Source organism: Fukomys damarensis, unplaced genomic scaffold, assembly GCF_012274545.1.
Source record: "Fukomys damarensis isolate Sample0158 unplaced genomic scaffold, DMR_v1.0_HiC HiC_scaffold_39, whole genome shotgun sequence".
NCBI lineage: Eukaryota > Metazoa > Chordata > Mammalia > Rodentia > Bathyergidae > Fukomys > Fukomys damarensis.
In genome coordinates, this window is record NW_022900951.1 from 29,150,851 (window position 1) to 29,174,602 (window position 23,752).

General features: G+C 34.9%; 1 long non-coding RNA gene across 1 annotated transcript in view; it reads left to right on the plus strand.

The window, feature by feature from the left end:
* The first annotated feature begins 2,631 nt into the window (after positions 1 to 2,631).
* LOC117284783 overlaps positions 2,632 to 23,752 on the plus strand; it is a 198,601-nt gene continuing 177,480 nt past the window's right edge. Inside the window, exon 1 of the long non-coding RNA XR_004515873.1 lies at positions 2,632 to 3,012. This is a non-coding gene — a long non-coding RNA (uncharacterized LOC117284783). The remainder of the gene's footprint in view (positions 3,013 to 23,752) is intronic.

A 23,752-nucleotide genomic window follows, 5' to 3' on the forward strand; every position in this document is an offset into this window, starting at 1 on the left:
TTCCATGTTCAACAGGTTCAAAAAATCTTTCATGATACAAATATTTAGATATACTTTACTCAATTATTCATGTATTATTATGTGCCAGTTAAACACCTAAAGGTGTTCTAGGTGATGTCAAATACAAACCCCCAAAATGTCATAGAAGGAACCTGCGCTAGTTAAACTTACATCTGATTTTAAAAGATTATCAGCATGAGGCTACTTATATTACACTGGGATATTTCTAATTACAGAAAACCATTACCAAAGAGGTGATCAAGTATTCATACTTTTTGTACCCAAGCAAGAAAAACTGTTGTAAATAGCCTTTGAACACTGAGATTCTCTTTAAGATATCTGAAGTTTATACCTGAAAGAGGGAAAGTTTGTGTTTTGAGATATTCATTTTTATAACTATCAATTTTAATCCCAGGAACAGGACTCCTCAAGGGTGGTGCGGACATTACAATTAGTGAGCCTCTATATGTAAATCATAATCACTGAAAAGCTTGGTTGCTTAAGGAAATGAGTTAAGAAATATGCAGCTGTAATGGAAGAAATAGTGAGATTATCAGATTGTGACTTTCATCAAATGATGAACCAGAATCATTATATAAAATCAGTCTAATGAAGTTTACACTTGTATTATCAATGTATAATAACCTGTGTCTCAACTTTTAAAAAGGGTTCTGCTTATTAAAATATAAAGAGCAATCTCCAATAGTACAACTAAGTCATAAACATTTCACACAGTGTTTTTGCTTTTTGAAACACTGTAAAAGCACACTCTAAAATTTCTCTTTCCCCTTTTTTTTATGAGTAGAACAATCTAAAATTTGGGAGTGAAAGGAAAAGAGGGAGGGCTTCTAGGAAAGTTATAGCAAATGTAACATTTTCTTAGGTTTGATCTTTCTGGCAGCACTGCAGCCAAACTACTTTACACTTTTTGCTGGTAACAGCAACTGGCTACACATAGCATTTATAATTCACAGTCACCTCTCAAGCTTCATAATTAACAAAACAAAATTAAAATAGAAAAAAAACTGGTTTCACCAAGATAGAATTTAAATGTTGAAAGCAAATGCAAGTTTATATTTTAAATTCTTAAGGGTATCGACCTATCAAAAAGATAGATTTTGAAAAATTGATAACCTTTTGAAATGGTTACTCTTCCTATATAATTTAGGTTTCACAAAAAAGCTTAATTTCATTGATGAAAATAAAACAGTTCAATCACTGCATTCTTAAATTTGTATCAGTAGTATCAAAATAAAATCCAAAATAATAAGTGTTGGTCGAATTTTTTTTTGGATGGAAACAATCTGTGTCCAAAACACAGAAACTTACATGAATCTAGCTTTGAGACTGTATTTCTGAGGCCTTTTCTTTTTTCCTCTTTGGATTGGCAAGTTTAAGTTTGGAACAATGATAATAGCTAGAATAAGCCTGTAAAATCAACCCTAAACTAGCACGTTTTTCAAAGCAATTTAATGTAACAGGCTTATTATAGTAGATATCCTTCACATATTTCAGATAATTTTAATCTTTAGGTTATTGTCCAATAAACAGGATTATAAACCAATGCATGAAAATATCCAATTATTTCTACGTTATTTGGGTGTCTACTTGAAGTCAATGTTATTATACTAAGGGTATTTTATTTTTTAAAGTTTGCACTTCTTTTAATATCTAAACTATTTCAGCTTATGAAAGAGGCAAGAAGAAGGTAAATGTGCTCTTAAACTCGAAATAATTTCTCCCAGACATTGTCAGAGGCACTATTATTTTGTGACTTACAGGCATCATTCACCAATTTGTACGATTTGTAACTACAAGACTTCACTCAAGTTCCAGAGAAATCCTAGTGCAACATCTTCTGAAATTTTGTCTGTACTTTACCCAGCTTTTCTATTTCTTATTCCTGTTTTGTCTTGCGATCTTCCCTTTCACCTCACTTCACAAAAACAGGTACGGTGGCTTGATATTTCTGCCCTCTTCTCCACCCTGGAACGTACATAAATCTAGAAGTCTATTATTTTGCTGTCCGCAAACTGATATGTTTCCAAGGGTGAGAGGGAACGGAATCAGACAGGTGAAACTTCATCCCTAGGGAAAACTTAACAGCCGCTTCCATTTCCAGCCTTAAAGACCTGTCCTGGGTTGCAAGCGTTTGCACACGTAGGCCTGACTACCAAACATCAGATTCATTCCAAATGAAACTTACACACGCGCAGGCAGTAGGAGGGGAGGTGGAGAAATAGGAAGTGGCAGCAAAAACCACAGACTTTTCATTCCTACCGCTATACGGATTTTCAACTCCTGCAGCTGTGTTCCGGTCAAACAAGATTTTACATCTATCCCTGTGACATTTTGTGCAGCGCTGCTACAAAGAGAGGAGAAACTTCTCACGTTTCTTAACTCCGAGCGGCGGACCACACCCTGACAAGGCGTCTTCGCCGAATAGTTCATCGTTCTCTCCATCTAAGGGCTACCCCAATATCTCTTTGGAATGAATTTGGCCATTCTTGCGTGTTTAATTTTTACAAGTTAGCATCTCATAATAAAATCGATATCCGGGTGCCTTTTTAAAGCAACAACATCCACTTGGCCCAGAAGGCAAACTTGAGTTTCTGCTTTTCCCCGCGAGCAGCACCCTCCTCCCTCGGACGCGCCCCTCGCGATTCCCCGCCCTCCCCTTGCTTGGGGGCGTAAAGCCATTCCCACGCGGCTGCTCCGCGCCTGGGCGCCACACAACTTTCCTCAACCCTGTGCCAACTTCCAGGGCACCGCCTTTGCCAACACCTCAGCAGGGTACCTTTTACAACCCCCACAGTAAAAAGCAAGACACCGGGGTCCTACCAGCGCGACTCTTGATGACGTCGGTGAATCCGTCTCCAGCCGCATCGTCCCCGGTCTCCTCCAGACCCCACGGTTGAGCCATAGCCTCGCGTTAGGTGCCCAGCTGCCCCACGTCCCAAACTTGGGCATGCAGGTGGGTTCGCCCGGTCTGCTTGATGCTCTCCAAAGCAGGTAACTAGCTGGGGCTCTCGTGTCTCCGAGGGCGGATTTTCTCCTCTCCAGGTCCTCACCCACGGAGGTAGAGACGCGGGGCGGCGGGAAGGGCGGGGTGAGGTGGAAAACACAAACACTGACACCTGGGGGTGGGTTGATTGCAGGAGGGCGCCGTCAAAATGCCCAGCCCATCTTTAGAGTCTAGGAAACAGGTGCTGCTCCCATCTCCTTGCGCTAAAATAGAGCGGGCGAGGCCTGGCAGGTGAAAGCTGAAGAGGAAACTGGTGGTCAGTAAATCCACAAGCAAGTTGGAGACTCGTTTTCCACGCTGCGCAGAATCGATGCAAAAACAGGAGCAATTAGGGAGCCGCTTGCCAAAAGCAGCACATGAGGTCATGAATGATTTAGCTTTGCCACTTATAAGATGACTACACTGGGGAGAAGGGTTACTCACGCTAGCTATGTGGGTGACTTACATGTGTGCACCCCACTTTTGTACCTGAAGTGAATACCTTGACCCGTTCTAGGTAATATCAGCTGAGGACAATTAATTATTTTTTAGGAAATTTCACCAAAGCTACTCTTGTTCTGTGTGTACATTCACTCTGCCTCCTCCATCCCTTCCTCCCACCACTGAGTCTAGAATTAGATTGGACTATAAACAGCTCAGATGACTTTATTTTCTAAAAATTTCAGAAGTGACTTTCATTTGGTTAGTATCCTAATCCCCCCATAAGAGTTACCCCGCAATTCTTCCTGCAGCAGCCCACTAACACTAATTCTCATCCATCCTCTGCTGAAGAAAAATTAACTTTACAAGAGAAACTTGGCAAACAACCTAGCAATAGGTGAGGATTTTCTCGTCTTCCTTTTAAATTTAAGTTGATTCTTGACCTTTCTAAAACCCTGGTTCTCAAATATGGTTAGATCTTGGAATTATCTGGGATCGTTGACAAAGTCAGTGCCTGGTTTCCATCCCCAGAAAGGAAGATGGATCCTTTCTAGGCTCTCATCTGAACCTTGTCATGAGCTCACAGGTGTTTACAATTGGCAGGTTTTTTTTTTTTTATTCCAAACTTGATGTTTTTCGCTTTGTGGTAAAGGGGCCCCCTGCCTTTAGCAAGATAATATTATCAATAATTCTCTTCCATTCTCCCTATAATGCTTTAGAATAAAAACATATGTTTTGGAATGTTGATGGAGCTCAGTGGTATAGCACTGCCTAGCGTCTGCAAGTCCCTGGGCTCCATCCACAGCACCTCCAAAAAATTGAAAAGAAAAACAAATTTGGCAATTCTGTCTTCCGCTGCCAAATTGGCAGTGGATAGTTTATTTTGACAAAACACATATTTTGACATAGTGAAGCCGAATTGCAGAATTCTCTTCGTTTAAACCCAGTGTGACTTTCAAATTGGATTCTCAACTAGGATAACTCAAAACTTGCTTCATCCTGAGAAGCTATGCATACTGAAAAATCTGTTGTTTATAGTCAGACCTTTTAGCTTTCCCAAGTACCCAACTTTTAGATATATCAGTTCTAACAGTTTCAGAAAGTAGTAAATATTTGGTTACAGCACAGTTCCTGTTTAAAAGAGTAAAAGCATGAGTTTTCTGAAATTCAGAAAAATCACATTGTGAAATACTACATTCTATATTATCAAGCTACTCTAACTGCAAATGACTTCAAAGAGAAAATTGCTTTTTCAGCTACATAAGTAGAAATTTATATAAATCCAAAGATGTTATGATAAAGTGAAAAAGGTTAATAAACTAAGATGAAAACATTTGAAACATCTGTTACGAAGGTTTAGTATTTGTATCTTAACAAATGTCTAAAAATTGTTTTGAAAATTCAAACAAAATGAGAAAATGTGAATATATAAACTGAATAGAAAATCCACAAAGAGAATATAAAAGTAACCGATAAAGACATAAAAAGATGGTGAACTTTCTCATAATCTAAAAAGGCAAAGAGTTAATATTTCCTGTCTGTCAGCTGAAAGGAAAAACAAGATGATATTTAGTGCTGGAAAGATTATGGCAAAAAATGTTTATATTCCATACTGATGAAGTATCGGTATATTTTAAGAAAGTATCTTGATAATAGCTACTAAATGAAACAAAATCTTTTCCCTATCACTCTCCTTTATAATGTATATAAATAAAATCATTAGTATATAACCCTACTCTAAGATGTATTGAAGATTTATTTAAGTAGGCACACACACTGAAAACAATCTCAATGTCTTTTAACTGTGAACTAATCAATTAAATTATATTATGTAAAAAGGAATATCTAGAAGCTACTAGAAAGATATTTGTATCATTTAAAAAATATTATCAAGCCTAAATGAGAATGGTAGAACTAAGTTGGATGTTTTGTGGCAAGAATGGGATCATTTTAACACTTGAAACCACCAATCACTGTGATTCCTAACATTAAAAATGTAACAGACAAAAATATCACATATTCTTTATCCATTCATGGGTTAATGGGCATTTGGGCTGTTTCCAAGACTGAGCTATTATAAATTATCCTGCTGTAAACATGGCTGTGCATATGTTGCTGTGGTATGATGCTTTTAATTCTTTCAGGAACACATCAAGAAGGGAAATCACTGGGTCACATGGAAACTCTAGTTTTAGATTTTTGAGGAATTGCCCACAGTGTTTGCATAGTCTGCACTCTTACCAGCAGTAGAGAAAAGTTTCTTTTGCCCCACAGCCCAACAGCATTTGTTATTGGTTGATTTCTTGATAACAGCCATTCTTTCTGGAGCGAAATGAAATCTCAGTGTTATTTTAATTTGCATCTCTAGAATGGCCAGTGATATTCAACATTTATTATTATTATTATTATTATTATTATTATTATTATTAATGTTTGTACTTCATCTGAGAAGTGTCTATTCATTTCAGATGCCCAATTTTAGATTGGGTCTTTAAATTTGGGGGGTCTGATTATTTGAGTTCTTTATATATTCTAGATGTTAGCCATTCATCTGAGGAACAGCTGGCATAAAGAATAAACTTGAGGTATTTATAATTAAACGAATGTACTTTCAGAAAATACTCACATAAAATAAATTGGACACATATGTTTCACTATTGAAGCTTTTTAATATTTAGATATTTAATTCACTTGGATTTTAATTTAGTTCATGGTGAAAGATAAGGGTATAGTTTTAATCTTTGGCAGGTTGAGATCCAGTTTTTCCAACACCATTAATTAAAGAGGCTATCTTTCCTCCACTGGGGATGGTCAGCTCCTTTGTCAAAGAAGAGATAGCTGAGTGCATCTGGAATTGCTTTTGTTTCTTCAAGTCTGTTCCACTGATCCTCAGATCTATTTTTTTGCCAGTACCGTGCAGAAACACTATACTTGCTGGAAGATAGGTTAGCCATAACTCTTGAAGACATTGGCATAGGCAAAGATTTTATGAACAAATCCTCAGTCGCACGGGAAATAGCAGAAAGAATCAACAAGTGGGATCTTATCTTATTAAAAAGCTTCTGCACTGCAAAAGAAACCATCAACAGAACTAAGACACAACCTACAATGTGGGAAAAAATTTATACCAGCTGCTCCTCCAACAAAGGCCTATTATCTAGAATATATAAAAGAACTCAAAAAAATAAGCCCCCCCCAAATTAAGGACCGGATTCAAAAATGGGCATCTGAAATGAACAGGCATTTCTCAGACAAAGAAGTAAAAGCAGCAAGTAAATACATGAAAAAATGTTCCACATCACTGGTCATTCGAGAGATGCAGATGAAAACAACACTTAGATTCCATCTCACCCCACAAAGAATGGCTGCTATCAAGAAATCAACCAATAACAAATGTTGGTGGGGTTGTGGGGAGAAAGGAACCCTTCCCCATTGTTGGTTGGAGTGCAGACTGGTGCAACCACTATGGAAATCAATATGGAGATACCTCAAAAAGCTGGGACTAGAGGTTCCATTTGACCCAGCCATCCCTCTACTGGGTATATTTCCAAAAGAATTAGAATCATACCACAGTGATATACGTGCACCTATGTTTACAGTGGCACGATTTGTAATAGCTAAAACTTGGAAACAGCCCATTTGCCCATCAGTTGGAAACTGGATGAAGAAGATGTGGTTTTTCTATGAAATGGAATACTACTCAGCCATAAAGAATGAGAAATTAGAGTCATTCATAGGAAAATGGATACATATTGAGGATATACTCCTAAGTGAAATAAATAATTCACACGTATAAATACCGAATAGTTTTTCTGGTGTGAAAAACTGTAATTGTACATAAGATCCTAATGATATAATTGACAATGTGAAATAAGAAGAAAAGGGCTAAATGTGTAGGGGAAGTGGGAAGAGTAAGGGAAAAGTAATAAGGAAAAAAATAGGAGAAAATGAAAAAATGGAAATAAAATGTTTATAAATGGGGAGGGAAGGAGGGGATGAAGGGAGGGCAGGGACAAGGGGAAAAAATGAGAACCAAGACCTGTCATGTAAAGGTACAAGATCCCAATGATGGATGTAACTGTACTGTACACCTAAAATGTACCAATAAACTCAATGAGGAAAAATAAATAAATAAATATTGCATTATTTCTCTGGTGTGAGAAACCAAAACTGTAGATAAGGACCAAAATGTATAATACTTATAGGGAAGTGGGAAGAAAATGTTCAAATGGGAAGCAGAGCAAGAGAGAGGAGAGGGGAGAAGAAGGAAGGAAAAAGAAAATGAGTAGAAAAGAATAGAAAAAAGCTATTGCAAATAAGGAGCGGAAGAGGGTTTGAAGGGGGGAAGGGATGGAGAAAAAAGAATCAAGATAAACTATGTACAGGTACAAATTCTATATGATTAATGTGATCACCATGTACATCTAAAATATACCAATAATTAAAGTTAACCTGATTTTTAAAAATTAAAAAAGCATAATGAATACAAATAAATGAAAAAGTGATGGAAAAAGTAAGTGCTAAATTATATATGTGTATATTTTTTAAAAGTACTACTGTTCAGAATGTATGAAAAATGAAGAACTCACTTAAATCAATTAAAACAATTTTTAGAAGATCAACAAAACATTTCAAAAGATGTTGCACCGAATATATAAAAACCATTGAATATATATATGAGTGGATGTTTAACATTGTAAAATCACAAAGTTAAAATTGAAACCACAAAGCAAGACAATTACATAATCATTATGATGGCAACAAAGATTAGAAAAATAAAACCCAAAGAACTGAGAACATTAAGCATTTACAAAAGGGTTCTATGATTGGGACTTTTCTACACAGCTTTGAAAGTGAAAAATTGACAAAACTACATCGGAAACACACTGGTAAAATATACTAAAGCAAAACCTGTGCATACTGCCTAGAGTATAAGTTCCACTTTTAGGTGTATTCTCATAAACAACACCACCAAAGTGAAATGCATCAAAAGATTGGAACAACGCAGCCCACCATTTTCCATAACAACCAAATTTAGAGAGGAAAAAAAAACTATCACATGTTTCAACAGTAAAAGTGTTGAAGTTACATGGTTGTATTAATGGAAATTGATACTATGTAGAAAAAAATGGACTACTGCTACACACAGTAGCATGCATGGATTTCCCAGACATAATTTGAGTGAAAGAAACTGAACAAAAATGTGTATACTCTATAATTTCGTTTAAAGGTTAAAAGCAGGGAAAACCAATCTGGTGATTGAAGAATAAAAGCAGATACTGAAATAAGTATGCTGAAGAGATACTTGCATTCCTGTATTCATTGCAGTATCATTAACTATAGGCAAGATAGAGAATCAGTCTAAGTCTCCATCAATATATATTTTGATTTAAAACCTGGTACATATACACAAAATACTACTTAGCTTTGTAAAAGGAAAATTCTGTTATCTGTAAAAACACAAAGCAGCCTGGAAGATATTGTGTCAAGTTAAATAAGCTACACCCAAAATCAAAGACTCTCCTATCTCAATTCTGAGTGAAATTTTTTAAAAGGTATACTTGTAAGGGCCAGGATTTAGCTCAGCGGTTTGGTGGTCTGCCTTGCAAGTGCAAAGACCCAAGTTCAATCCCCGGTACCCCAGAAAAACCAAACCAAAACAAAACCAAAAAACGGTGTACTTGTAGAAGTAGAGAGTGTAGTGCTACTTACCAGACTATTGGAGATTGGTCAGGAAAAGAAAAGATATTGGACAAAGGGAGCAAAGTTTCAATAGACTTTAGACAGAAGCAATAAGTCCTGGCATTCTGTTACATTGCATCACGAGTATTGTTGATAATGGGTTGTATATTTAAATATTGTAATATGAGAGGGTTTTATGATATCCTCATAAAAACTGATAAATATTTAAAAGGTGGATCTGCTAATTGGCATCATGTTTTCATTCTACAATGCATAAATGTATTGAAACTTAACATTTTGCTGCATATCCACAAACATATTATTTGTCAATTAAAAATATGTTTTAAAAATCAGAGAAATCCACCTTATTGTAATAGTTGACGAAAGTGGTTATGTTTGCAGGGAAGCAATCTTTGGTTTCAGGCAACAGGGAAACTTCAGGGATTCTTGTAGTGCCAGAATCATGATCTGCATTTTGATCTTAATTTCATAAAGGTTAACACAATTTTACATTTATGATTTATGTATTTTCTTTATGTATATTTCTGTTGAACTCATTTTTTAAAATAAGCATGGATTGCAATTACATGTAAGTATCTTTACATATATCTAAATATTGTTAAATGAAACAAGTAAGATTTATCTAAATAGCTAAATACATGGTGTGATTGAAATGTATGGGGAAAGTGTAATAAATATGTATTCTGTAAAAGACCAGTTACCATTACCCCTGCTCTCCTTCGTTGTACTCACTCCCTCCCACTTCTAACACACTTATCCCACTGTTGTTGCTCCATTCTGAAGCAGTTCTGGAAGAGCTCTTTTGTGAGCATCTTGACCAGGTATGGTCAAATATAGTGATTCCTGCTGCCCAGTGTTATGCAATGCAAGGTCAGGCTCCTAAAAACTTTAGAGTGTGTCTTCACCTTATTCACTGGATCTGGTGCCCTGCAACTTCTAGTTCTTTGGCAAAGTAAAAATGACCATGAAACTTAAACTTTTTGAATCAATTCAGGATGTTGAGGCAGCCATGGTAGCGTAACTAAACACACACATGAAAGACAACTTCCAGAACTGCTTCAGAAAGTGAGAAGAACGATGGAATAAGTGTGTTTGAAGTAAAAACGAATAACCTGATGGGGCTTAATGATAACTTTTGGCTTACTGCAATAGCTTTTTAAAAAAATTATACATTCACTGTATTTTGGATTACACCTTGTCCTTATTATATTTCATTGAAAATGATAAAGCCCTATATAGGGTGTGTATATTAATTGAATAAGCACTATAGCAAAACATATGAAAGAGCACACAAAAATAAAATGGGGACATTTTAAAAGTGAAGCAAGATGTGTGAACCTCTGAATTGCTTAAGCTTCTAAAGGCTGAGAGTGTAGGTGGCTGGAAGTATTGCTCATTATTTTATTCTATTAAAAACATCTTCAAAAGTTAGTTTGAAGTCTGCCGGGAAACTGTCTGGTGAATATGATCAAGCAATGGAAAAGAAACTGTTACAATCTTCTTTATTCTAACTTCACACTGTCCTATTTATTTCAACAAATATAAAAAAATAGATGTTGTAATATGTTCCTTTTAAAACTTTAAGGTTAGAGAGGTTAAAATACCTCTCTATAAATGAGCCAGTTTTATCTTGGAAACCACTTAACTGGCCCATAGAAATTTCAGATATTTTTCATTTAGGATATTGTTCTAAGTAAGGAATTCCATGGACTCCTGCTGAAGTCTATGCCACAGTGCATTTACAAGTAGGAAGATAAAAGACATTAAAAAAATACCATGTCATACAGTTTCAGATTACCAGCTAAAGCTGTTTATTCTGTGAACAGTCCGACTAGAATGTGAACAATATGGCATAATTAACTAAAACTCCACACTTTAATTGTGAACGGATCATTACATCCTAGAAGCTCTCAAACACAGCGTGTGTCTTTTACACTAAAAATACGTCTTTTACAAATTTCATGCCGTTTTCTCTCGCAGATAATGCTGAATGATGTGTTAGATGTCTGTTGTAGGTACCGTCACTTCATAGAGCCATCCATTGACTGCACAAAAGAACTTTCATGAATCAACAGGGTGATTTGTTTTCTCTTACTGGAGATATTTTAGAAAACATAGTTAGAAATATATGTATTTTAGGGATGCAGTGAAAGCATTTTTCCCTAGAAGACTGGAAGTTTAACTTTTATTTTTAGTTTGGCATCATGGGCTCTGCAGATTTTTCTAAGAAACATTTTGAGCACAATCAAGAGTAATTTGAATCACAACATTTTCTTGTTCTCTCCAAACTTATTTTTTAGGGATCCCTTTTGAATTTTTGACTGCTTGATTGATCTAAATTTAAGAATGCTCTTATTTTCTGGTGTGGAGAACAGGGGCCATTGTATTGGTGTTGAGGATGTATCTATAATAAAGCTAAAGACTAGGTGTTAACTCTGAAATGCTCTAACATCCTTTGTTTCCCCAAATGAGCTTCTTAGGTTAATCTTGTAATGAAGTTAATTTTTCTCATTCTGGTTGTTACCACATGTCAAGACCCAGAGAGAGGGAAAGGCAAGAGATTGTGTCGGGTTCAGGAAGAGCATGCAGAACTAAAGATGTTGCTGTTATCATTTGCGGGGGGAAGGAAGCTGCCACATGAGAAAATAAATGAGGTGCAGTGTGGTTAGGAGGGTATTTTCAACAAGAGCTGAGTCATGTTTTGAAAAGGCAACAATTTGTAAAAGCTTGTGATTTTTCTTTTAGCCTCCTTCTAAGATAAACATGAATGACCAACAGTTCTTTCTAAACATGGCCCATGTCAAATTTACTTTGTGTGGACCATTTTGGAGAGGTCATTAGTGTCTGCAACGCTAATTTTTGGATCATTAATTTGGCCTTATATTTTCCCTCAGAGACTAATATGCTTTCTTCTTTGCCCACTACACTGGCCTTTTTACTTGCCTTATGGAGTTTTGGAAGGAGCTGTGCTGTGACCATGCCTCAAAAATAAGATTTAACTCTTCCTCAGTTTGCCTAATCATGCATGGCTGTGCATCTGATAAATTTTGAGATAACTATATTTTCAAATTATAATTTTAGAATTTTTCATAGCAGTAAACACTAAGTAGTTTATTCCAGTCTTGAGCATGGAAAATGAAACCCAGAATTTTTATTATGTCATATGAAAGTGAGTAGCAATGCTGTAACTGGACACAGATTTTGAAACGATAATTTGAAAGTATATAATTTATTTGTGTGGTGATATAATACTAATTGGCAAATGAGGAAGTGATAGGGACAAAAAAACAGAGGAAATTAAAAGTTTGTGGGAATGATCTAGTTTCTGCTGTCCCAACTGGGTATAGACTTCAGGAGAAGTGTTGAGAATAGAAATTCACTGTTATGTAAAACCATGGGACAGATTGTTATCTGTTGGTTTGCAGAGGATAGCTTCCCTCACTCTCAGTGACATCCCTTCTTGTCACTCATCAAATTTTCTCAGTTTTAGGTCATGTATAGATTATTTGAGTATAACTCTAAATGTGTGTGTATTTCTGAGAAATATATTAATTATAGAATCTCATACATAAGTTTTTTATTGTATAGCATTTGTTTGCTCCCATGTAGTTTGTTATATACCTGTCTTTACCATTATTAACCACTTAGAAAATACATATATGTATGTCTTATATGCTCTATGCATTGTAAGTTCAGTAGCTACAATAACTCATTAATGTTCCATTATACTTGCAGCACCTCACTGTTTACAAGTAATCTTCCATATTAATATATTTAAAATTTATTTCATTAATTATTTAATCATTTCATTAATTGTCACATCTCTGATGGGTAAATTAATGTTTGCAGTTTAGCAATTGTTCTGGCAATGTTTTACTACATAATTAACTACCTCAAATTGTAGTGACTTAAAACAGTTACAACCTTTATTTCTTATTAAATCTAAAAATTTGGGCAGAACTTTACATGACCAACTGATCTCTTTTTGACATGGCATTATAGGAAGGAACTCACAGGCTGAGGATTTAGTTTGTAAGTATCTAAACATCATTCCACCCTGTTGGTTCATAATGATTTTTAGTTGTAACAGTTACTGGATTTGTGGATAGATAGGTAGATATACATACATGTTATTGAAAGTCTTTCTATGTAGCTCCTTGGTTTCCTCACAATATAGTAGCTGAGTTCTAAGATGAGATAAAGAAAGAGAAACCCGGGGTGAATCAATATCACCTTGATTGACCTTACTTTGTAGTTCACCCAGTCTCTTCAGCCTCACTAAAATCATTGATTGAGCCAGTCAGCAAGGCTTCAGATTTGGAAAGAAGTCTTTCGTTTCTGAGTTTATTTCCTACTACCTGCTTTTCTCCTCACTTTGTTCAATCTATATAAATGCCTCATAAAATATTTGCCCCTTAAATATGATGGGTCTGGTCTTATAATTGCCTAAATCACCATAAATAGATATAAATAATTAACTATTTTGAGGTTGTGGCTGATTATTTCCAATATTTCATTTCAGCCTGTCCATTTTATTTGTGGTTGGGTGTATGGGTGTAATGATGGCACGTATTGACCTGGTATATCCTAGACACTTGGCTTGATGCTGGAAGTACTGTGATATGTAAACATTCTTGTCTTAATAGAACTTTTAATTTTCCAGGATATGTAGGAAAACATTAATCAAATAATCACATGGACAGAAATTTGCAACTGTGTCTAGAAGAGATGTATAAAACAGAAGAGATCTTACAGTGCCTGTAATAGACACAACTGGCTACTTTGAGGACTATAGGGAGGGGTTCACTAAAGGAGAGAGATGATTTATTTGTGATCTATAGACAAGACATGAACTGAATGATTTCCCTTTTGAGTTTCTGTTATAGCCAGTGGTCCCATTGTGTCATTCTTCAATCCTCACTTTTTCTTTCATACTTTGCTTTTAATTAAACCCAGGAACCTACTGAATCTCCCTATTGCTATAGCCACTTCTCTGTTTCAAAGCATCTCTATCAGTCTCCTGAATTATTGCATGTCATACGCTTATTTTTTTCCTCTTGGATGTGACCCATTACTAAATAATAAAATTAATGAATGTAGTGCCTTGTAAACAGTAAAATTATACCATGAAATAAAATAGAAAATATTGAACTACGTAAAGTATATAAAGACATTTAATTTAGGTGTATTTATACATATATATGAATATATAACACGTATATGTGTGCATGTACACATGCGTATTTGTATATCCTGAATCTTTAGGTGAAATATTCTGGTATACAAAGTCAAGAATGGTCAAAGTTATTGTAGAGACTCTATGCTTCCACTTTAAGGCTTACTGCAAACTATGCAGAAAACAATAATCAGAAAAATGTCCTCTGTAAACAGCAAATATTAATTAAAATAGTAAAGCTGGTAATATACTTAAAATACTTTACACAGCTCCATTTTCACTCAAAATGAGATTATTGTGAGGCCATACTAAAGCCTGTAAGAGTCACTCAGCCCTTGCTTTTTCTCATTCTATCCAATCTCATCTCCTACTACCTTCATTCTTTATTACTCAAGCCAACTAAATTGTTCTTCTTGTAGTTTTTAAAACTCTCAGTACCATAACAACCTTTGGGATTTTACACTTGCTATTTTATCTGCCTGGAAGACATTTTCCTTTATATAAGTTTATAGTTTGTTCCTTCAACTCTTAGATATTTTTCTCATTTTTCCATTGAACAATCCATGGTCTGCCTTTTTCTTCTTCTTTTTTTTTTCTCATTGAGTTTATTGGTACTTTTTAGGTATACAGTACATTCATCATTGGGATCTTGTACCTTTACATGACAGGTCTTGGTTCTCATTTTTTCCCCATACCCCTCTCCTCCCTTCACCCCCTCCTCCCTTCCCTATTTAAAAATACTTTTTGCCTTTTTCAAACTTTTGTCATTTATCCTCACTGCCCTACAACTGAAGCAAGTGATTGCACAGTTGACAGAAAAATCTTTTTAAATTTAATACACATAAATACAAACAACTGATAATCTGATGGAGTCTAAGCAGATAAAGTAAAAAGTAAGCCGTGGTTTTTTTGTGTGAATTACTTTTATTTATTTTGACTTTTTAGTTTTATCAATACGTGTTTGTTGTACAATGATTAGCTTGATGGGGACTTGGTATATGTATATAACACACCTTAATTATTTTTTCATCCCCTTCCATCACATATTACTGTATGAATGAATTTAAGATGAATCTGATTGTATTTTAATTCAGAATACTATTCCTACTTAAAATGGAAATCAGTAGGTAGAAGGCACTCAATGAGTGCTAGTATTATTTTTATAAAATACTAATTATGATAATATCGTTTGGGAGTTTTCAGGATGGTGTTATGGACTTCTAGATACTTTCAGAAATTTCTTATTATCATACAAAATATCTTGCACAAGGATGTGCAATACAACACGTAAACACGCATGTGCAAAATTGAATTAAAAGTGCCACGAAGCAATTTTGAAATATATAATTTTGTTAACTGTGGTCAACATACAGAGTAACAGGTCACTAAATTTTATTCCTGCAGTCTAACTTAAATTGTGCACACTTTTTTCAATTTCTTTCCCTTTCCCTTCTGCCTCTCCCAGCCTCCGGTAGCCATCTTTCTACTTTCTGTTTTTGAGATCAACTTTTTTATACAGAACATATGAGGTCATAGAGCAGTTACTAAAATAGGTTTTTAATATCTTTACCACAAAAAACGCTAAACTGTATTTATTAGCTTAACTCTTTATAATATATACATAGATCAAGCATTATATACTAACTCATAAATATACACAATTGTTAAATCAAATAAAATTAATTTAAAATAAATTTAAATCCTATAAAGCAATAATTGCCCTTACTTTGTAAGGTGTGCCAATATTCCTATTCTGTTTTTAAATAAATACAAGCTAACATTTTCTCAATTTATTTTACCATCAGCAAATGAATTGCAGCTCATTATTACTAAAATCTTTGAACACAGTAAAGGGTACACTCTGTAGAGGGCATTGGGAAAACTTTTAATGACTTCACATACTAAATATTGAAATAAAAACAAATGAACATCTAATTGATTTATTTTTCAAGTGTTCAAATTTTTAAGATATTATTTATATTGAAATTTATACAACATATAAATTGATGTATAACCGCTAATCATATAGCTTCATGGTAGGCGTGCTGTAAGGATTTTAAAGGACTTCGATAAACATGAACTGAGCTATCATGTATATTTTGACTCCAGAAATTCTTTAAATTTTTATCCCGCTTTCTAGCTCTACTTCAGGCAAATAATCAGGGAAATCCCAAATTGCAAATTCAAGCATAAACCAGCAGTTCATATTCTGAGTACATATTCTTTTCTGTGTATATATGGTAACTGCAGTTTCCTCTTATGTTGTAATTTGTGAAACTTTTTCAAGAGAAGGAGTTTGAAAATTATACAGTTTAAAAGTTAATAGTGGAAGAAGTTGGTGCAAATGGATATCAACCTAGTAAAATATAAATTTATCAGCTTCAGTAAGAACTATTGCACTCCTGAAAAGAACTGGGTCCACAATGGTTGGGTCTAGCTGGCTCAAAGGGACGATGGGGACTTACAACAGTGAATGCAGAAGATCTCACATAAACAGTTCACTGAAATCAACCAAGTCTTTGACTCTGAAGGTTAAAAATATTTATCAATAGCTTCTGCTTCATTGAAGGCAAATTTTAAATCATAAATACAACCTAAACTTTTAGAGAACAGCAAACATATCTGTCTGTCTGTCTAGTATGTGAAACACTGCTCTAGGGTTTGGTACTGTTGTTTTCTTAAACCTTTTTCAGTAGAAGATGGAAAGCTGCCATTTTAAAGCTGCAGAATTTTTTTTTTCTTTTTTTGAGACAGGTTCTCACTATGTATTTGAGACTGACCTGGAAGTCACTAAGTAGCCCAGGCTGGTCTCAAACTCACAGCGAACCTCCTGACTCAGTCTCCAGAGTCATGGGAGTACAGGCATGCTCCACCATGCCCAGCTTCCAAAATGTTTTTAAAGTCGTAAGAATTGAAGGGAAATTATCCAGTTCTTTCGGGGGAAATATGTAATCTGAAAGGATCTTTTAATTTCATAAGTGCAAAACCCACACCGTCTTCAAAAATAGATTGGAGATGCTGTAGTTTATCAGAGATTTTATACACAGAGATCATGTTTCCTTTTGAGAAAATTGTATTGGTTCTGTGTGGGATTAATATTCACTATATGTGAATTCCTGCTTGATCTTATGGTGTTGTCTGTCATCTGGTCTCATGTATTTATTTGGTGGAGATAAGGAGCTGAGAAGGGATTAGATTGTTAAAAGGATTTAGGGATAAAATTCTCATTTTACAGAGTAGAAAAGTATAAATATTAAAAGTGTAGGCTCTTGGTAAACTGATGCTATTTGGTGTTAGCAGCAGTAGACTTCAAGGAAGGATGCCTGTATCTGGAAGACAAAAGTCTAATGTTAATTATCAGTACCACTGTAAGAATGTAATGAAATGGAATAGAAGATAATTGGAAGTTATATTAGTTTCCTAGGGGTGCCATAAGAGGTTACTACAGACTAAATAATTTAAAACAACAGGAATCAATCCTTTCACAGTTCTGGAGGCCAAAAGTCTGAATTCAAGGTGTTGGAAGGGTCATACTCCCTCCAAGAGACTGTCTAAAGCCCATAGGAAGATTCATTCCTGCTCTCTTCTAGCTTCTTGTAGCTGATAGCAATTTGTGATGTTCCTTGGACGGCAGCTACACCATGCCGATCTCTGTCTGTCCCTTCTGTCACATGACATCCTTTGTGTAAAAATCCCCCTCTTCAAAAGAGACAGCAGTCATTGGATTAGAGACAACCCAAATTGGTATTACTGTATCTTTACCTGGTCATATCTGCAAAGACTGTATTTCCAAATGAATTCACTTCCACAATTACTGGCTGTTGGGATTTCAACACATGGTTTTGTGGAACAAAATTAACCCTTGAAAAGGAGGGAGCCAAATTGCTATTTAAATTTAAGATAAAAATGAATCAATTTATGTACTTAATGGTAGGCTATTTATTCTCCTAGTCTCTTGAAGCCTGGATTGATCTGCCTGCCTGCCTGCCTGCCTGCCTATCTATCTATCTATCTATCTATCTATCAATCAGTGAAACCCATGCTCATTGATTTTGATTTTAAGTGAGAAAATATAAAAGAACAGGGTAGCAATAGCTGAATAAAAATGTACATGCATATCAAAGGAGATCTACGTGATATACATAAACACCTTGTTAATTTCGTGAAAAAACATGGCGAAAATTTAGTATATTGGACTTTTCAAGGCTCTAACATTTAGTGAAAATATTTCCATTGTAATAATAGAGACTAATAGGCTTGATACTTTGTGATAAAAAAGCCAATGATTAACTATTAAAGATTCTCCTGAAGGTAATAGCAGAAGTGAAAATTTATTAGTGATATTATTCTAAAAACTTAGCATACTTTACTTTGGGAAATATTTATTAAACTGCCATGTCCATTGCACAGTGCCATGAAATGTTTTTCCCTCTGGAGACTGAAACTAGAGATTATTATTTTAATACTAATAGAAGGAAGGCATAATTTGGCACAAAAGTTAAGATGAATTGAACGCTTCCGTTTTAGTAACAGAGCTGAATTAGTAAGTACCATAAGTTCAAATGTTATTTTTATTACAGTTTCATAATTTGATAATTTTAACCAGTCTTTATTTCATATAAGTCCATCAAGATTTTTCTAAATTATTTTATGAATATTTATAACATTTAAATCATAACAATGTTATACCACATAAATGCACTCACTATTTAGAACATTTGAATCATACAACTATTTATTAAAACTATATTATACTAGGAAAACTCTTGATGGCAGATTCATGTTAAATACGTTTTAATAACTATCATGTAGAAATTAAATTATTAGTATATCTTATATAATTTTTCATGCTTTCATTTCTTGAAGTTTTCACTGGAATTTGATGGTATCTCTTACCACTGACCTCTCATCTAAGAGTTCCTCACAGATAAATACACAACAATAATGATGATAACAATGATGGTAATAAATTCAATAGACAAGCTATAAAAATGCACTATCTTACTAACAGCAAGGTAACAGTCTGTAACCTCCAGTGCAGTACTTCTTGGGTAATTTGCATGAAAATATAATTCTTAGGCTTAGAAATGTTGGTAAGTCTTCCTGGCATTCAACCTTTTCCCATTTCAGCACAGCAGTTTACCCTTCAGATATAGAAAATATAAAGTACGAGAGAGAGTTATTACATTAGTACTTAAAAGCAAATAATATACTTTGGTACATTTCTGAGCACCTTGTTTATTTACTCAATAAGGTGAGCTCTATCTGTTTAGGTGGCAAGAGGGAAAAACCGCCCAGAATGCAAGTCAATGTATAGAATCCATTTGTGAGGGCTTTTAAGCATAGTCCCTAGTTCTTCAATGCCCATTTCATTGAAAAAATGGCGTGTGCATGTACCCTTCTCTTGAGTCTGGATTGGCTTATAAGACCCTCAAAGAAGTCAGTGCAGAAGATAATAGCACATTACAACTGGGGCTGGAGGTGCATTTGTTGAAAGCCAGTTCTCAAGATCGATTATGTGAAGATACAAATTTCCAACCATGAATGCCATTATACAGCATTCATTAAATGTACCAATAAAATTAACTTTAGAAAGAAGATGAAATGCCTATATCTACATATAGCAGTGAGGGATGAATGGTAATGTTTGATATTCTAAATAGGGAGCAGTCACCTTGGGAGGGGGACCAAGTCTTCCTCACCCATCCCTTCCAGGAAAGGTCCTTCTTCTTTCTATGTACACATGCTATGTGGCTTGTCTCCATCGTATCAGTATTGCCTAAGCAACTATGCTTGTAACTTTATTGGTTGATCATAGTTCTATCCCATTTTATACCCACCTTTTCATTTTGCTCTATAAAGCCTCCCCTGTAAGTGAAGTCCATAGCAGCCCACTTTCTCAGTCCTCTCATGTCCCTCTCAGGCACATGCTGTCTTTCCCTCAATTAATATTTTCTACACTTACCCTCCATTGTTCCTCGAATTAACTCTTCGATTTTAGAGAACACGAACTCAGTGAATCTGCTACCTAACAGGTTAGGGATCACATATATTTCCCCTATGTCATCCCTAGATCAAGAGTACATGCAGTTTTTTCTTTGTTTTCTGGGGTACTTGTCTTTAGAGTCCAGATCTACCATGTGAGAAATTTGAACACCCTGAATTTAGTCTAGACAGACTAATATCTGCATGCTCCCACTGATGGAATCCACTGAACCTAGACTTCTAGCTATTTCTGTCAAGAAAACGAAAGTGAATGAAGCCATTTCAGCAAACCAGGCAGACTATCAGTTGGCTAAATGCTGAGAGACTTCTGTAGACACAATTGCCACTCTTTGTGTTTCTGAAACACAAATATGTTAATTTAAATTAAAAATAATTTAACACTCCCATTTATGATTATTTGTTATATAGCAATAGATAATCTAACACCATTGCTTCAGGAAAATAAGCTTTCGCTGTCCCACTGTTCACTTGTTTTTGCATGTATTTCTACATTTAATGGAGATTTGTAGAATGTCTTCTATATACTATGTCTGTTCTGGGCGATATATAATATGTTAAAGAAATTGTCAAACCTTCTGTTGTCATAGAACTCATACTCTACATAGAAAATACAAATAAAAATGTAGTAAAACATATGAACTATATCAAGTGGTGATTGCTGAAGATGAGAACAGATAAAGCAGAGTAACTATACAATAGAGAATGCTAGAAGTGAATACCATTTCATACAGTACAGCTGTAAATTGCCTCTTTGCTCAGGTATTATTGAAGAATAGCCCATCATAAAATGAGAAAGTCACATGAGAACAAGTAAATTGAACATCCAGTGCAGAAATGCTAAGCTGAATATGCTTCTGGCATGTTGAGGAAGACAGCAACAAGACCAATGTGGATTGAGTATAGCTATCATGCAAGAATAAAACAGAAATTTCAGGTATGTTACAAGGTGTGGAATTTGGTAGAAGCTTTTAAAATTGAGAAAAATGAAAGTAATTTCTAAATATATAGTAATATCAGTGAAATTTTTATATATTTATACTGCCATTTAAATTCATATTTGTAATTCAGAGTGTACTCTGACATTCATAAAGTCCATTTTTTCTCCAAATATGTTCCAATTAAATAAGACTTTGGGACCACTTTAAATGAAAAATAGAGATATTTTATCTAACTTTGGCAAACAGTAATATACATCAATCTATCTTAATCTCTAATAAATCCAGTGAAGTTTTTTTAAATAAATGTGGTAAAGGCTTTTAATTTTCTGCTCAGTAAGAAGTCACAAAAGGGTTTTAAATAGAGGACAGACATACCATGATTGAAATTCTAATAGGGGCTCTCTGAAAATTGAAGACAGAAAAGAGTATAGAAGACTATGTATATCAAAATAGGGACCACCAATAATTTTTGCAATATTCCAGATCCAAAGAGAATGGTGATGTAGCCTACTTTGACTCAGGTTGGTGATATGTATGCTAAAATCCATACAGACTATATCTCAGAGATAGAGTTAATAAGGATGTCATTCGTGCAGCAATGCCTGCTGGGTAAAAGGCTGAGCAGTTGTGATAAATAGATTACTTGATACCTAGAGATGTTTGTTTACCAGATCAGAGAAATAAAGTTCTACTGGAATTAAGGAGTTGCTGAGCATGCAAACTCCTTACATTCCCTTTGTTTGTAACCCCAAGACCATTTCCCTGTGATTTACTCTTTTGTCTGTTCTTCAGATTTCCTCCCACCCCTCCAAGTTGGAACTGAAGTATTGGCTACTATCCTATTTACTGCGAACCTCATTGGCATGTGGGTTTTCTCATTATAATATGAATATAATGCCAGGCTGTAGCCATGGTGACCAAGAGCTAAGCACACATAGTTGAATCTTTTTTGAGAATATCAGCCTACTTGTCCAAATTCTTGCCATGTCCTTGGCTCATATTCAGAGATAACTGGGTCTTCTTTATCTCATTTTGTCAGTCAACCATATACACTCTTTCTAGTTATACTGATGAATAGGATAATATTGGCAGATATGTAAAATTCTTCAAGTATTTATGTCCACATGAATTCTGTCTTATTTACATGAGTGCTTTATTAAACATATAGTAGTTTTATATAGCAATTTACACTACCTTTACTTTCATGTTCATATTTATTTCTTACTGCATCAGCTCCTACAAACCTTGCCTCCAGTAAAGCGTAACTAATTCAGTGTCTCAGACACTGAGAAAATTATGGAGCATCATGGTTTTTATACATTTTAAGTGTGTGAATAATGTATGCAATCATTATGGAATAGGATATGAAGAAAATTTTCCTTTTAGATGAACTATTGATAAATATAATGAAAAGATGTTTCTTTTCTTCCCAAAACCTATAACCATAGTTATTAAATTTTATTTCTTTTCTTCCTATGGAATTACATCATGACAATAATGAATTTGTTTATTAATGTAAAAAAAAACTAACCCTAAATCAAAAAACCCAGAATTACAAGATGAGAACAAAAATGACTTTTAGATGTTTATATATAATCTTTATTTTTTCATATATCATTCATACAAATACAAGGTAGTAATCAGGTGAGAAGACAGAACATATACTATTATCTTGTGGATAGTGTTGAACTGATACACATAAACAAAGCAAAATAATGAGGAAATTGATACCCTAGCGGAGTCTCCTTAAAAGCTAAGTCACTATCAAGTGTCACTGTAAAGCTGGACCGTATAGAACCACATACAACAAGCATTTTCGGTCTGTCTTCCCTCTACATGGAAAACATGGAGTTCATCTGATTGAAATGGTTTTAGTCCCATGACAGAAGGAACCCGAATATAAATTGCCACTTTGAGTACCAGTACCACTCAGGTGAACCACTCAACTCATATTGACATGTGCCACAAAGAAGGAAATCTTTCTTTTATTACACCCTGATTTCAGTGTTTATTTATTACTACACCAAAACTTAGCCTATATTCATTTTGGAAGGAAAGAAAAAAAGAGCTGGCAGGATAAAGAGAGGGAGGGAAAGAGGGAGCAAAATGAAAGGACATAAACAAAACAGCAAAGTCAGTATAAAAATGAAAAGAGGAAGGGGAGATACATATTTTCCAGATCAATGGAATGCAGGCATTGGCACCTGACATTCTTCATTCAAATCAAAAGGCCCCAGGGCCAGGGATTTAGCTCAGTGGTTCGAGGGCACCTGCCTCGAAAGCACAGGGACACAGGAAATCTCTGGTCAGAAGATAACCATGTGTGCCAGTCAAAATGAAAATATTTGGTGTTTATTTCTTTCACACTGGCTTATTTACCTTAAGCAATTCAATTACCTATAACCACCAGGTAGTTTTTTGTCCAGTTGTTTTTGTTTTGGATTTTTTTTTTTTTTTTTTTTTTTTTTTTTTTTTTTTTTTCTG